General features: G+C 38.4%; 1 protein-coding gene across 3 annotated transcripts in view; it reads left to right on the top strand.

Annotated features, from left to right (window-relative positions):
* Window positions 1-411: 411 nt before the first annotated feature.
* fhl3a (four and a half LIM domains 3a) overlaps window positions 412-14,556 on the top strand; it is a 33,343-nt gene continuing 19,198 nt past the window's right edge. Inside the window, exon 1 of one of the 3 annotated variants that reach the window (XM_008431091.2) lies at window positions 412-659. The gene's annotated coding sequence lies outside the window, so the exon portion shown is untranslated. Of the gene's footprint in view, window positions 660-1,624; window positions 1,771-14,556 lie in introns of those variants that run through there. The other 2 variants (XM_008431093.3, XM_008431092.3) reach the window with 2 other exon arrangements.

The raw sequence follows: 14,556 nt of genomic DNA, 5'->3' as shown, positions 1-14,556 counted from the left end.
CAGGGGTGCTGGTGCCTGTCTCCAGTGGTCACTGAAATAAAAATAAAGATAACATAATTTTTTCCATGCTTATAAAGAAGGGTCTAAATAAATATTGACATGACATTTTTTAAAAATAAAATGTTAATAAATACATATTTATTCATTCAAACTGATCCCTTTTTTTTAACCAAGTTTCATATTTTGAGATGAGTCATTTCCTGTTAGGATCAAACCTCTCAGTCAACTGAAAATATGTTTAGCCACTATGTACAAGAATGTTGCCCGTTCGCTAAAAAAGAAAGTGAGACACTTTGAACACGGACTTAAACTCTGAACGACACAAAGGGCCCTGAAGCACTCTACTCTCCTGCCTCTGTCTGTTCTTGTTTGAAGTCGCAGAGGCTGGGAGGGGAGGGAGGAATGTATTTTGGGAGGCGGGATCTTGTGACTCACAAGCAACTTCCTCAGTAGTAGGACAAAAGTAGCCGGCAAGCCGCATCCATCTTCGCCACAGAGGCTTGACTGCAGTTAGAAGAAGCGTAGAAAGTTTTCCAGCTGGAAGAGTGAAGCTCCTGACCCGTCAGAGGAGCGAACTGATCTGAGATCAGATCCTGACAGCAGCAGACTTACCGCAGACACGTTGGGAAGGCGAGTCCAGACTTCACACATTACTCCTGGTAAGACTTCAATCAACTTTTTCCTCCCCGTTTCTTTCTTAGTTTTATCTATCCATGAGTTTGCTAGTTTCCCTTTGGAAATTGCCCTTAATCCATATCCAACCTACTTCCGATTTTTATTTTTTTTTTTTATGGAAAAAGTTGCAATCATAGTGAGCACAGTTGATGTGTAACAAAAGGTGTTAAAATGAATCAATGAAATATAGTACCAAGCTGTAATTTTTCATCCATATTTGCTGCCTGTGCTTAAGGTAACTGCAAAAAACCCCTCTTAGAGCATAAATGATTAAAACTTTGTAAACAGAATCAACAGTTTCCATAGCTTTGTTATCTCAGAAAGATTGCATAGATAAAATTGCTTGAACAGGTGGTAGACATGTCAGTGTTATTTGTTTGATAATTGTGACCCTGGTACCTTTGGATATAAATAATTCATTGCTTTCATTTAGAAAGTTTAATCCTTAGAGTTTTTCTGCACATATTGATGTTGGCCATGTTTATTCCTTTTTAATTGTACACAGATTTAAAAAAAAAAGACTGAAAGTTCAAACTAATTAGGATTTAAGCTGCGGAAAATATTTCTAAACCTCACCTTTCACCTCTGGTTATATACCTCTACATTTCCACTAAATTAAGGGTAGCAATAAATTTGCCTTGTTAAAGAAACTATTGACTTGTATTATCAAATGAGGAGTCTGTGGGGGAAATATGCAGCAACTGTTGAAGCTCCCATCTAAATGGTGTGTGAAACTTCAGAGAGCAAAGTCCCTCAGGCTCAACGTGTCTGCTCTCCGGCAGGAGGAAGTGGAGTATGGCAATGTGAGTCTGCGAAGGGTGTGTCTGTGCTGCAGCGTCTATGGAGCTGTGTTGGCAGTACATCAGTACTGTGTAGCTCATAGTGTTGTCATCATCATGACGGCTGTCTTTGCGCACTTGTTGCTTCATGGAGGCGTGCAGTTGGCATGGTGGGAGAGCAAAGTGTTGGGACTTGTCAATGGTGGAACAGTGTCAGGACGGAGAAGCTGCTTTATTTACCAGTTTACACAGAAGGCCTCCGTGTTTTGTACTGGATTTATTGGAAGAACATTAATGAACTTGTGATGAACGAAAGGTACACTTAAGACTCTGCGTTGACTCTGTAGAACATTTAGTGGCAAAGTCTTAAAAACGCAAAGCTGGATTGGATATTTTTCAGCTGAGGCTCTGTGAGGTTACTATTTGTAGCAATTTCCCTATCTGCTGTAGACCGGTGTCATATTGAAGTGATATTGTGGAAAAGTCAAGAATACCAATACGTTAAGCGTCACAGCTAATCGGACAGACCCTTATTTTTGGCAACTTTAGCAGAAAATAACATGTTACAATACTACATTAGTAGATATTAAATGTGTAGACTTTGTTTGTAAGTTGTTTTTTTTTTTTTGTCTTTTTCTTAGTTGACAATCATCCACATTACTACCTGTATGCGACATTGTTTGGTAATGCCTGTTGTCACCTGATCAGCTGAGATTTGCCAGTCTGCTCAATGTCTGCCAAGAATAGAGTCAAATTTGTACTTTATTGCTGACTGCCATTTGTTTATTGTAATTAGGTTTGGAAATTATTTTTGCTGCCTCTTTATCAACTGATCAGACAACTTGATGTGGTTACTTGAAAGTAATTTTGCATTGTAACAGTTTGGTAAATAAGATCCTTTACAATTTGTCTGACTAGCTCTTCTAGTGCCTCTATTGCTCTGAGAATATCTTCAGTATTCAACAAACTCACAGCAATATGACATCTCTCTGCTACAAGTAAGGAGACAATTACTGATAATTATCCTACAGAAATTAACTTTAAAAAGTGTTAAGAAAGTGTAGCTTTTTCTGGGTCATTAAAATCCATTGGTATTGCTAACTGTGATGTTAACTTAAAAAGAAAGTCCATGGGTAATGCCTGGTTTTAATGTTTCTGAAATTGCTAACTGTGTTTTGCTAAATCTCTGCTTAGTGTCAAATGATCAAGTTCACATTTGTTCACAGTCTATTTTAGAACTTGAATTAGAAAACATCAATGGTATTAAGAGTCATTATAAACTGCACAAAAGCCCTATGGTCCAGTCCAAGTAGTTAGCTATCTTTTTCCTCAATAAACTCTCTTAATTCATTGTTTCTCATGCTGGTGGTATATCAGTGTCCTTTCTGTCAGCCTAACAAACACCAAAAGCAAAACTCCTTTTAGCATCTTTGTTGTTTTGCTGCAAAATTTACACCCTGCAGGAATTTGGTCTCTGAGGAACCCCACTGTGCTCTCATGGCTGGCAGGTTATTTTTACACAACATTTTTGTCAAAGTAACAAGCTTAAATAATGCTCTACTAGCAAAAAAAAAAAAGCCAGCCATTCTGACCCATTTAGCATCTGGGAAGTTTGCCTTGACAGAACCCACGGGCTGTATAATGTATTTGTTTGCCTTTTTTCCTCTCCCTCTCCGTCTCACTGACCGTGGTTACATTCTTCAGAGGGCTCAGTGTTTTCCAAAGGTTAGCCCCCGCATGGTGATTGGACCCCCGCCAATTCCGAACTGCAGTGGGACTGCGGCTTAAACGACCTGGACTGGTTGTGGCTGGTTTTCATGTGTTGGCACTGTTTGAAAACAGGCCAACGATAATGACGGAGGAATCAGCGGTCAAGTGTTTGCAGGTGCTTTGGAAACAGAGTTTAGATTTGTGTTGGACTTGCTCCCTTTTGACACTGTGAAGCTGACCGTTCCTAAGTGGTGTTTCTGAGGGCACTGTGTATAGTTGTTCTTTGGCTAATTACTCAGTGGCACTTAATCCCAAAGGTTTTGAAAGGTTTTCGACTCAGAATGGGGCGGCTCTTGAATTTGATTGTTACACAGCTAGTGCAGGCATGTGTCATCAAATTCACAAGACGGGAGTCTCGCTGATCAGCATTTCCTTCATCACTGTCAGTGTTCAACACTTTATTTCTGTAAATCAACAGAGCATTTGAATGAAATTCAAGCTTAGCACCTCTGACAGATCAGTAAAATCATTGCAATACACAGGCATAAGTTTCTGTTGTAGCTTGTTATGGTAAGCCAGTTCCCTCCTCCTTAGGATGTGGGGGCACGTGGCTGGATGGAATAGCATGTCTACATTCCCTGAAAGGGGGGAAGTGACCTCAGATTTCCTGTGTAGAGATCGCCAGGTGCAGCAGTGTCGTGGGGGTCCAGAGACTTCCTCCATGGATGCTTCTGTTGGTAAACGTCTGAAACTTGATCCCTTAAGTCAGGGCCCCTGTGGGAGGTGTTGGCCCCCCCTCTTCAAAGTCCAGTCATCTCGCCTCACTTGCTAATCCGTCTCCTCCACAGTGCTCAGTCAGTGCCAGATTTCAGAGAAAAAGAGAACATAAACTTGATATAGTCTGCTAAATAGTGTGAATAGGAACCGACTCCCCTGCTAATGGGGGTAATTACGTTTCTCTAGGGATACAATTACAGGTCCATACCTAGCACTTACCTGGTACACTCAAAGGAAATTCTGTTTTTGAGGAAATACCAAATTGTGAGGCCGAATTTCAGATGCCTTGTAACTACATGGTTTAATGCAGACTAATTACATGCCATGAACGAAATGGGGCTGGTATACCTCACTTGACCCTGCAGTACGTGATATTTATTATATTTCATACACCATGAAGTGACGGAACATGTCCCTTCTGAAACATCGCTCATGTAACAGATGTTGTCTGGGTGCAGAAATGCTGTAGATTCACAGCTGTATCATCGCATTTTGCCTTGTGTCGAGGAAACGTGAGTCAGGCCTGACTGTTCTTCTGCACCCTTGCCTAAAGGGAGGAGGGCAGGGCTGTGCAACAGAAGTCCATGGCGTGCACACAAATTAACAAGACCTGACTAAAGGAATGTTATGCAAACTTGCAGCAGTTAACAGTCTCCTTCCTTCTAACCTGGCTTGTTTTGCTTATTGGAACGAGATCCCAGAAGAACCTGTCTGGATGTACGTAAAACTCAGTTCACCTCTGCCTCGGGTAAACAAAATGTGTGCTGAAAGTGTGGAAATCGCTTTAGGATTGTGTTGATGTCATGACTTACTCAGTATTCTGGCACTAGTATAAGATTTTATCCTGGGAAAATAGTTTGCTTCTACAGAGGGCATAAATGGTGGATGTTGTTTTTTTTTTTTTTTGAAAAACACAGAAAGAAACAAATCACCACTATTTCATACAACTTTTATCATGCAGTTTATATTCCGGATCATAAACCTAATGGTTACACTGTGATGTCCAAATCACTGTATATGGAAAATGGAGGTGCATTTTTAATGACACAAGGAGAAAAAAAATATTCCACTCTGATTTTTTTTCTTCTGGGAATGATGAGAAAGTTAAAAATGACATTTCATGATGTAATGCTACTGTTTTACGTGGGATAAAATAAAAATCTTTTCTTGAATCGTGTTTCTATTAGAGGAGTCTCTGTTGCCTTGGCCTGTAATTATCAAAGCTTCTGTCCAAAGTATACCACTATTAAATTGCTGTATGCTTTACGTTTTGCCAGCTTAGTATAGAATTTAGTGCTGAACTGGGAGTAGGCTTGGGGCTGTTATCAGTATCAAAGTCGTAGTTTTAGTTATGAAACTTTAAAACCGTGGTGGAATAGAAGCTAAAAGATTGACTAATCCCTCTTATTCACAGTCCTAAACTGAAGTTGGCAAACAAACCACAGGATCTCTGTTAAGCAACCCAATGCATTAACCAGCTGAGGTCCTCTTATTCTTGTGGTAATCTATAATGGATCAAGTGGTTTTGTGAACTTTTAAGATATTACTAAATATGATTTAAAAACTTTCACCACAATTTTTACTGTCTCTTGAATTTTAAGAAAAGGCTGATAGAATGTTAATGTATGGAGTTGGGTTCAAAGTTTCCAACACACTTGGACACTAGTTTCTATGGAAAAAAAAAAACTTTAGCCAAAGAAGCAGTATGGCTTATTTTGAAGTTCTAGTTGTGAGGAAAGTGAGAACCTGCAGTTCTCACTGCAGGTGAGAACTGCAGGTGAGAACCAACTCACCTGCAGGTGATCATCCAACTAGATGGAGACTCTATATACCCAATAAGAAAATCTATTCTATTATTTTTTTCCTGCCACATAATTTAAACCAGATAGCTCATATTTCTTTTGTACAGTTTTTTTTTATTTCATCCTATTAGTAATAGTATTTTTATTTTATTTTATGGGAAGTCATCTTAAGCATTGTATTTCATTGTTGAAATTATGTTAACCTGCATATGAAAAATAAACCAATCTGAATCTGAATCTGAAATGTAAAAAATCATTACAGATAAATAATCTGCTGGTCAGAGATATTAGCACATTCTAGGTCCCAAATCCGAAGCCTTTCAATCATACGCAATTTGAGTCGAAGATGAACATCTGAAACATGAGAATTCACTTTAACACGTGATTTGGTATTTAGAGTTTTTAGAATAACACTTTAAGATTAACATTAATTTGCTCAGCAAATTATCAAGATGTAGTAAGAGGTTTCTTGGAGAATCTAAAAGTCCAGGCAAATATATTTCAGAGTGCTTGAAATAGCCCTGTGTGTGAGAGGTTATATTTGAGGTTTTTCTGTTCACCACACAAGCTCATCACACCATGACATTCTTAGCTTCAAATAACATTTTATGCATGCAAAGCTCTAGGCAACATAAATCTGACAAAGTGTATTTGTTTCTGTAGAAGCAACACTTTCGTCATCTTTCCCACTGAGTGTCCTTCTAGGTTGACTAAATTAAGCAATACATTCAAAGCATCGGTCATGCTGTTGTCAAGCAAGCAGTTGCACACCCGGCATGAAGTGATTCAACAGTGCCCAAAGCTCAAAATGCCATCTTTCAGTACACTGTAGCTCTTCTGAATAGGCCGATAATTAGCTTTTTTTTATCTTTATCCTCAACCTGGCAGAACTTTGCTCTTTTCTGCATTAGATAATTAAAGATTGGCATTCATGTCCATGTACTGTTTGTTCCCTCATATATCCCCACCTGGATCTCACGTCTTTGTGATTGCTCGGTTTTATATGCCTTGTAACGTCAGTTTTCCACAACTGCACAGGCGTTGACATGCTTCCAAAGCATTTAATAGAGACGGATCTTACACTTGCAAAAAAAAAAATGAACTCAGACCACAGCAGAAGAAGTATTGTTAAGGATTTTGGTGTTTAGCATGTTTACACTATTATCTCAATGCACATGAATGTGTTGCCTGTTGCACAAGTATCTTCCAGGAAGGAAACACAAGGATGTGAGAATGTGTTATTTGTTCAGATTAGAAGTGCATTAGCCTTTCTGTGATAAGTGCAGTGGTGTTTATTTGCAGTGCAGCTGCTGGAAAGAGTATTCCCTCATTCAAAGTAAACACTGTGAAAATGCCTGCTGTGCATGATGAAACTAGCAAGTTATCAAGAATGTAACTTCTTACCCAGAATGCATTACGCTATCTCTCTCCATCATCTGCCTTTTTATGTCTTTTCACTCACTAGTATTTACAAGCATACACATTTTGCAAGCTGTGGCCTCTCACTTTTGTCTCTTCGGCTCTGAGAGAGAAACAATAGTCTCCACAGCCGAGGCAGGTTTAGACAAGTCATGGTTGCTAGATACACTGAGGTGAGGATTTATGCCTCTTACTTAATTGAACTGTATATGACAGTTGGGTGCTTTTCAAAACACACAGAGGAGACTGCACTTGGCACTGCTTACAAACACTTTGGCACTCATTTTTAAAGCTGCCAAAGGTTCAGTGTGAAGAAGTATGAAGTTGACAGGATCTGTCTTGTCCTTCTTTTGCCTCTGCCTTCTCTCACCTTGGATGCTGACCCACCCTCATATTGTGCTTTAGAGGAGCCATAAATGGCAGAAAGTGTCTGTCCTGTGTCTATAAAAGGACATCAGCTCCGGCAGGGACACATCACATCGAGGTACGAGGGGATAGTTACAAAGAGCTTATTCTGTTGTTGTGGCGAGAGACTGAGAGAGCATCTAATGACTTCTCAAATATGTAAATAATGGCTGTTTGGGAGGTGAATACAGAGACATCTGATAAATTCACATAAATTACATTTTCTCTACATATTTGATTTATCTGCTGAAATCCAACTTTCCAACATCTACATCTTGAAGCATCTTGTAACTCTCTTAATTTATCAGCACCTGTGCTATATTCCTGTTACGAAAGAGTCCACAAAAGTATAGCAGTTTTTGTATTTTTGTCTAATCATGCCAAGCTAGCACATTTCCACAACATGGCAGCTCAAAGTGCTTTACAATGTGAAAACATAAAACACATCATATAGTCAACAGTTGTAAAAACCAACAATAGAGATTACACTTTGTCAAGTGCCATCGTCAAAATCATCAATATACATCAAAAATGTTGGTCAATGTTCCATTTATTAGGGTTCTAAAGCAACTCTAGAGAGGTGGATTTTTAGTCTTGATTTAAATGAACTCAGCGTTTCAGCTGTTTGGAGGGTGATGAAAGTTTGTTCCAGATTTGAGGTGCATAGAGGCTGAATAGGAAAAAGCAATCAGCAGTATCTTCCTGATTTCCTTCATTAGTAGACAGACCATAACATGTTCTAAATGTTAATCAGGTGTGGATTGCACCTCATTCACTTAACCATACTGCATAGGTTATATTGTTTGAGCATTAAGTGTTCTGTATTTCCAGTAATAATGTGTTTATGGTTTTGGGCAGTTAGCAAAACCACCTACAGAAAAGGAGGCTCAGTTTCATCAGCAACTTCACATTATAACAGATTTCTGTCATAAAAAATGGACTGACTTGATATAATAATAGCTGTTATAATAATAACTGTTTTACTAAGTAAGAAGAACAATAACACCAGTAGTCACACTGCAACACATACGATAGTATTATGTTTAAAACTGTGGACACCTGCTTTGTTCACCAGCTTTTGTGTCATTTTTTTATGACCTTATTCCTTATGAAGCTGTATGCATATGAGCCAGACCTGGTTTTCATTCATTTCTTAGTCAGGAACAGATGTAGACTCCATTTAGACATTTGCATCAATTAGATAGTTTGCTGCACAACTAAACAGACATGGCAGTGGAAAAAAACTGCAAGGAGAGCAAAAGGCTAACAAACCTGGTGGCTAATAAGAAAAGCATAGAAAAAAGAAATCCGGATGGGAATGCCTGAATAGAAAACAAAGCAGGACAAGCACTATCAGTTCTCCAAGCTAAAATGTAACAATTTCTTTAGAGTATTAAAAAGTGAGAACTGTCACACCATGTTTTTCTGCAAAGCGTGAACTTATTTTGGTTTGCTCAACCTTATGTGGAGATTATCAGATGGGAGGCAAAGATACACAGATGGACCAGGGTCTGTTAGTTGTTTTCTTAAAGAGAACTTGGAAACTTGAAATGGTTCAGGAGCCAACAATTATGCACCTGAAAAAACAGAACAATTTAAAAATCTGTTTCTTTTTAAAATGACTTTAGTTATGTCTCCAAACAATTTGAAAGCAGTCCTACTTATACTGAAGATATGGAAAGAATACCTAACCAGGATTGTGACAGAAACTTGCTGATGGCAGAAGAATCTGTTTGGTCTAAGTGCTGAAGCTTGCTAAAGAGCATTTCATCAATTGTTAGCACGATGTATGCATATTCACATTTTTGGAGCCTGTATATGTAATATTGACTGTGGAGAATTGAGAAAATTTTCAAATATTTCAAAAAGTTATGTCATTCCATCCTTAAGGAAACAACAGTTGATGTGCATCATCAGATACCTTTTCAGCGTTCATGCCTTTAGCCAATAATGTAGATCACAATGGATGTGCTCATTGTTATTGCATCAGTGTATTTGTAAGAAAAGCTATACACTCCTTTTTTTTTGACTGCACATATCTTGATGTATTTTTCAAGTACACATAGAGTTGTGCATTTTCCTCTCCAATGAATGCCTCCAGAAATGGCAGATTCCGTTTACGTCGGTCTTCTCATACATCTGACAGACATCTCCTAGTTGTTTCTTCTCTACTTGTCCTTAGGTCCACCATACGTTTGCAATTCTGTCTGCTACTTTAATGGGCCTAAACACTCTGCTTCAAAAAGAGCAACATTCACTGTTGGCAATGGAAATTAGATCAATGGGTAAAATGCAGGCCAGACGGTGAGCAAAGCACTGCAGAGGGCCAATGACACAAGCACCATGACTTCACTCTTGAAGTATTTGGCCCCCCTTAACCCCGTTCCTCATCCCATTGCTTGCTTTCTCAACCCTGGTGAGAGGAAACTGTTTAAGGTTTAATGACTGCTGAAAAAGAATGAAGTGAATGTGTTGCAGTATAAGATCTGATTCATGACTGCTGGGCACATCATGCCTTGAATTTATTGGTAATAGACCACATATGTGATTTGTTTCCGCAAGATTTCCACCATTGGATTCTTCCAGTCCAGAAATTGTAGAAATACTTAAATATCTTATTAATTTACTCAAATGTGGATTATATTTAAACTTGACCTAAATGACAAAGAGTCTGCATGCTGTTTACGTCTGTTTTGGGTTCTTTGCTTCCCTTATAACCATGGAAGCCAGAATTCCCCCTGGATAGGAAAAGGAGCAGGATAAAAGTGAAATAAGGTCGGTAAAGATTTGTTGTTGATAGATTGGAAGATGTTGACCGGTCTGCACTGCGAAGCAGGGTAATTCAGCCATGCTATCAGTATTTACCAAAGCACCTGTTCTTTCTTTGTCTCTCCATTTAACATAAGCAGACGGGACTGTGCATTTTATCACTTGTAATGAATTAGGTGGGGGAAGATGAATGGTGTTTTGCATGAGTGCATGATAAAGAGATCCTGGTGTGTGACACTAAGATAAGGGTCTGAAGGATTACAGCTCTCTTTGTGCAAAGTCAAGAAAGTAACTGCAGCAATTCTGAACTTGAAGGCCTTCTTAAGACTCAGCTGCTAAGATTTGCTGTTAATGTTAATAAAAATGTTTTGTTTCTTTTATAGCAATGATCATTTTTAAAGCGACATATAACAATGTCACTCACTCTTCATTGTAGGGCTATGTTGGATTTAACATGAAATTCTTTTTAAGGTTCATGAACAATAAAACCTCCCTTCACAAGCGTTCATTCATGGCCCAGTTGATTGATACAAAAACTCAAAACACAACAGATTTTGTTTTGCTGAAGGTTTTATAGAACAGCAGAACAACAGAAAAGACTGAGGCAGATGTGATCAAATGTTGCCGGCAGTCTGCACTCATGGCAGCATGATTTATGGATAACTCTAAAGTGAGCTCAGTGCAACCTCAAAGTCTTCATCTACACACGTCTGTGTGTAGATGAAGACTTAGCTTTCACTGTCACTTAGCTGAAAGCTAAGTGACAGTGAATAAACCTTTTTTGCTCATTAATCTTTACCATTGTATTAATCAGCTGGAGGTTTTGGTAGTCATTAGTGTGCATTTGCTTTCCATCACACAAAAATTGTGTTGCTGCAACATCCAGTGTGGGTGTCACTCATTTATCAATAACATATTTGAAGGTCAGTGCAAACAGGGAATCATATTTGTTTTTTAGTAAGATAAAATACTGTTCCCCATTTCTGTCTGCCTCTTACCCAGACTTATATTTGTGCTACAAATTTGGGGCATACCAAACTTTTTGTGACGTATTCAGAGGTTACAGGGTTTGTACTATCTATCCCTTCAATAGGACATATTCCAGCAGCACGCCTCAAACACAGAGATATACTTGGCTGGTAAAAAAAAAAAAAAAAACTCATCCAGACCCCAACCTTAAAACTGGGTCGTCATTTTCAAATCCACCATGTTACGTGAGAGAGACTGACATATTTGCTGTACTCCACTCAGCTCTCCTGTTATCTGCTAAAGTCTTGCTCTCTTGCAGACATTGACACAATTAGATAACTTCTCGCGTCTCTGTGCCTCCTGTTGATTTCACGTTAAACCCATCAATTATCATGAACGTAGCTGTATGCGAGTCCTCTTCACATATTGACAGTGTGTACACTGTCACATGTAAACACTGATTGGGAAATACAAACCGATTGGGAATACAATACAAGCCGATTGTGTTTATATTGTGAAATACAAACTTTTTGAGTTTTTTTACTGACCCACCGAATGCCTCTAAAGCATTAGAGGTCCTAGTCACTAATGACTAGTCAAAAATCATTGGTCAAGAATTTTCAGTCTAAGAAAGGCGGATTCCAGCCACCATCTGCTTCTTTTTTTCTGGATCTCTAACCCATAATCACATTGTGACGGAATTAAAAGGGGTGAGTGCATCACAATACCACTTAACGTAAGCATGTCTTTCTCTTCATGAGGTGTTGAAGACAAAGATGTTTGATACATACACCAGTAGTAAATACCAGCTCTTGAGACTAAATTCATTATCCACCTGCCATGTTCTGATCTTAGCACTTTGTTTTAAAAAACTCATTTCCCATATCCATCAGCTTGTTTATACTTATCAGTATATTTTATGCAACCAGTAAGACCAGGGATCATGGCTAGGAAAAGTAATTACACTCCACAGGAAGTCCCCACAAAAAGACTCAAAGTCTGCATGTGTGTTTGCAGCTGCTCAGTGTATGTGCTTTCCATGTCCGTGTCACTGCGCCACTCAGTTTGATTGCTGTGAGTTTTTTCTTTGATCCCTCTACAGCAACCTTCATCTTTGTTTTCATGAGTGTGAATTCATGCATCCCCTTGGAGGTGTTTGGCAACTCGCAGAGCCTGCAGGTGTGTCCGTGTCTCCCTGTCTTAGTCCTTGTGCAGGACAGTGTCTGTGTGTTTATACATAATAAGGCTGTTTTTCATTGTAACTGTGTGCTAGTATGTATATGTGCGGCCGTCTTTTTGAGAAGTTCCAGAGACAGCTCTGTTTGGGGTAACAGGAAGAAGCACAGTGTGAATTCATAATGTCTTGGACATTGCTATCAGCCCTGCACGGGTGGACCGGGTCATTGCCCAAAGAAAAATAAAGTTGCTTTTTTTTTTTTTTTTTTTTTAGCAAAATACCAGTGTAAAGGAAGAAGATAGAAGACACGATGTTTTTATGACAGGAAATAGCTCTGAATGATATGTTTTAGGTCAACCCTCAATTACACGTGAGGTCTTCAATTTTTATTTTAATTAGTTTTTAAAAATTCTATGTTTTGCAGTATTGTCTCTGAAATGTATGTTTAACTTATTAAAAACAATCAGTTTCCAATGTATTAAAGTCCTTTTTTTCTGATATGTATTCCTACAACACAAATGGTTGTATTTCTCATTTCTACCATGCTCTCAATAAAACCTCAGGGTTATGACCTAAGTTAAGACCATACAGCATAAAGTGTGACTGAATGTCGCTGCCAAAGCTTTATGATCCTCAGCAATGTAGCCACTGTTTACTTGTATCCATAGCGACAAGTCAGAGAAAGGAAAGTTTGACTACTAAACTGGAAATGACTTATGAATTGGTCATCCCTGGTCTCCCCAAATTTAAACAGTGTTATGTTTATTCAGCCAGTTCCTCTAGATTTATAGTCTGTGGTGGACAAAGCTGAATCCTGTGACTTAGAAAGATATTGATAGATAGAATTGAACCATACACATCACATGATTTAATGCCACTATCTGAAGTTAAATCAGGCCAAAGTTCTCTTATTAGAATTAACCAGATTATTTATATTTGCTAAATGCCAGAAAACTTGGTGAAGACATTTTTTTGAGATTTTTTTTTTTAGAAGCTCATTTATCAGTCAGTATCAGGGATAATTGTTTCCAAGACTATATGTATGGGGTCAAACCTTTTGTGTTTCCTTCCATAAGTGTCTTTGTAGTAGTTTTATGGAGTTCTGGTCCATTCCTTCTGACAGAGCTTGTGTAACAGAGTCCGATTCGTTAGATAGGCTGCCTTTTCAGATCTACCCACAACTTCTCCATGGGAATGAGATGAGGACTTTGTGATAGTTGCACCAAAACATTGACTTTGTTGTCCTTAAGCCACTTTGGAACCACATTGTCTGCATGCTTAGTGTCAACGTCCATTTGGAAGACCAATCATCAGACCAGGACATACCTACAAAAATGAAGTTGTTTGTACCTGTGTGCATTTTCAAACGGCAATCTGGCTTTTTATGTTTCTTTTGAAGTAAAGAGAGTTAGATTGTGAATGATGACACTATCTTATCAGCTTCAGCCAGCATCTTCACAAGATCTTTGGCTTTTGTTCTGGGGTCAACATGAACATTTTGGACCAAAACCTGTTCATCTCTGACTTACAGAACCTGTATCCTGCCTGAGCGGTATGATTGTTGGACATTCTTATCATGTCTGTACTTGCATGTGATTGTTTGAACAGATGAATGCAGCACTTTCAAGTATCAGGAAATTGTTCCCAAGGATGAGCCAGACTTGTGCAGTTGCACAATTATCGTCCTGATATCTTGGCTGATTTCTTTTGACTTTCCAATTGTGTTAAACAAGAAAGCAGTGTGTCCCAGCTGTGCCCTTAAAATCAGGCGCCGGTGTACCTCCAATTAACTCAAAAATAATTGATACTGACCAAATGTATGTAAACTTATGAATTTTTAGAAAGTTACAAAAATTGTCCAAAAAATATTATTGCTGGGTTCTCTGGCATTTAGCAAATAGAAAAAGTTTTGGCAATTCTAACTAATCTAAAAAAATAAGTTTAGTTTGATTTAGACAGACAGAAAAAATATGTATGTCTTTTTAATCATTGTATCTAAATATCTGTCTTTAAGTATTGCTAAAAATTTGGATTTTTCTTGCAGTGTAACAATATTAATAACAATATTACAGAA

The sequence above is a fragment of the Poecilia reticulata genome, chromosome 16 (genome assembly GCF_904066995.2).
Source record: "Poecilia reticulata chromosome 16, P_reticulata-male-v2, whole genome shotgun sequence".
Classification (NCBI taxonomy): domain Eukaryota; kingdom Metazoa; phylum Chordata; class Actinopteri; order Cyprinodontiformes; family Poeciliidae; genus Poecilia; species Poecilia reticulata.
This window is presented reverse-complemented; position numbering and strand designations above follow the sequence as displayed.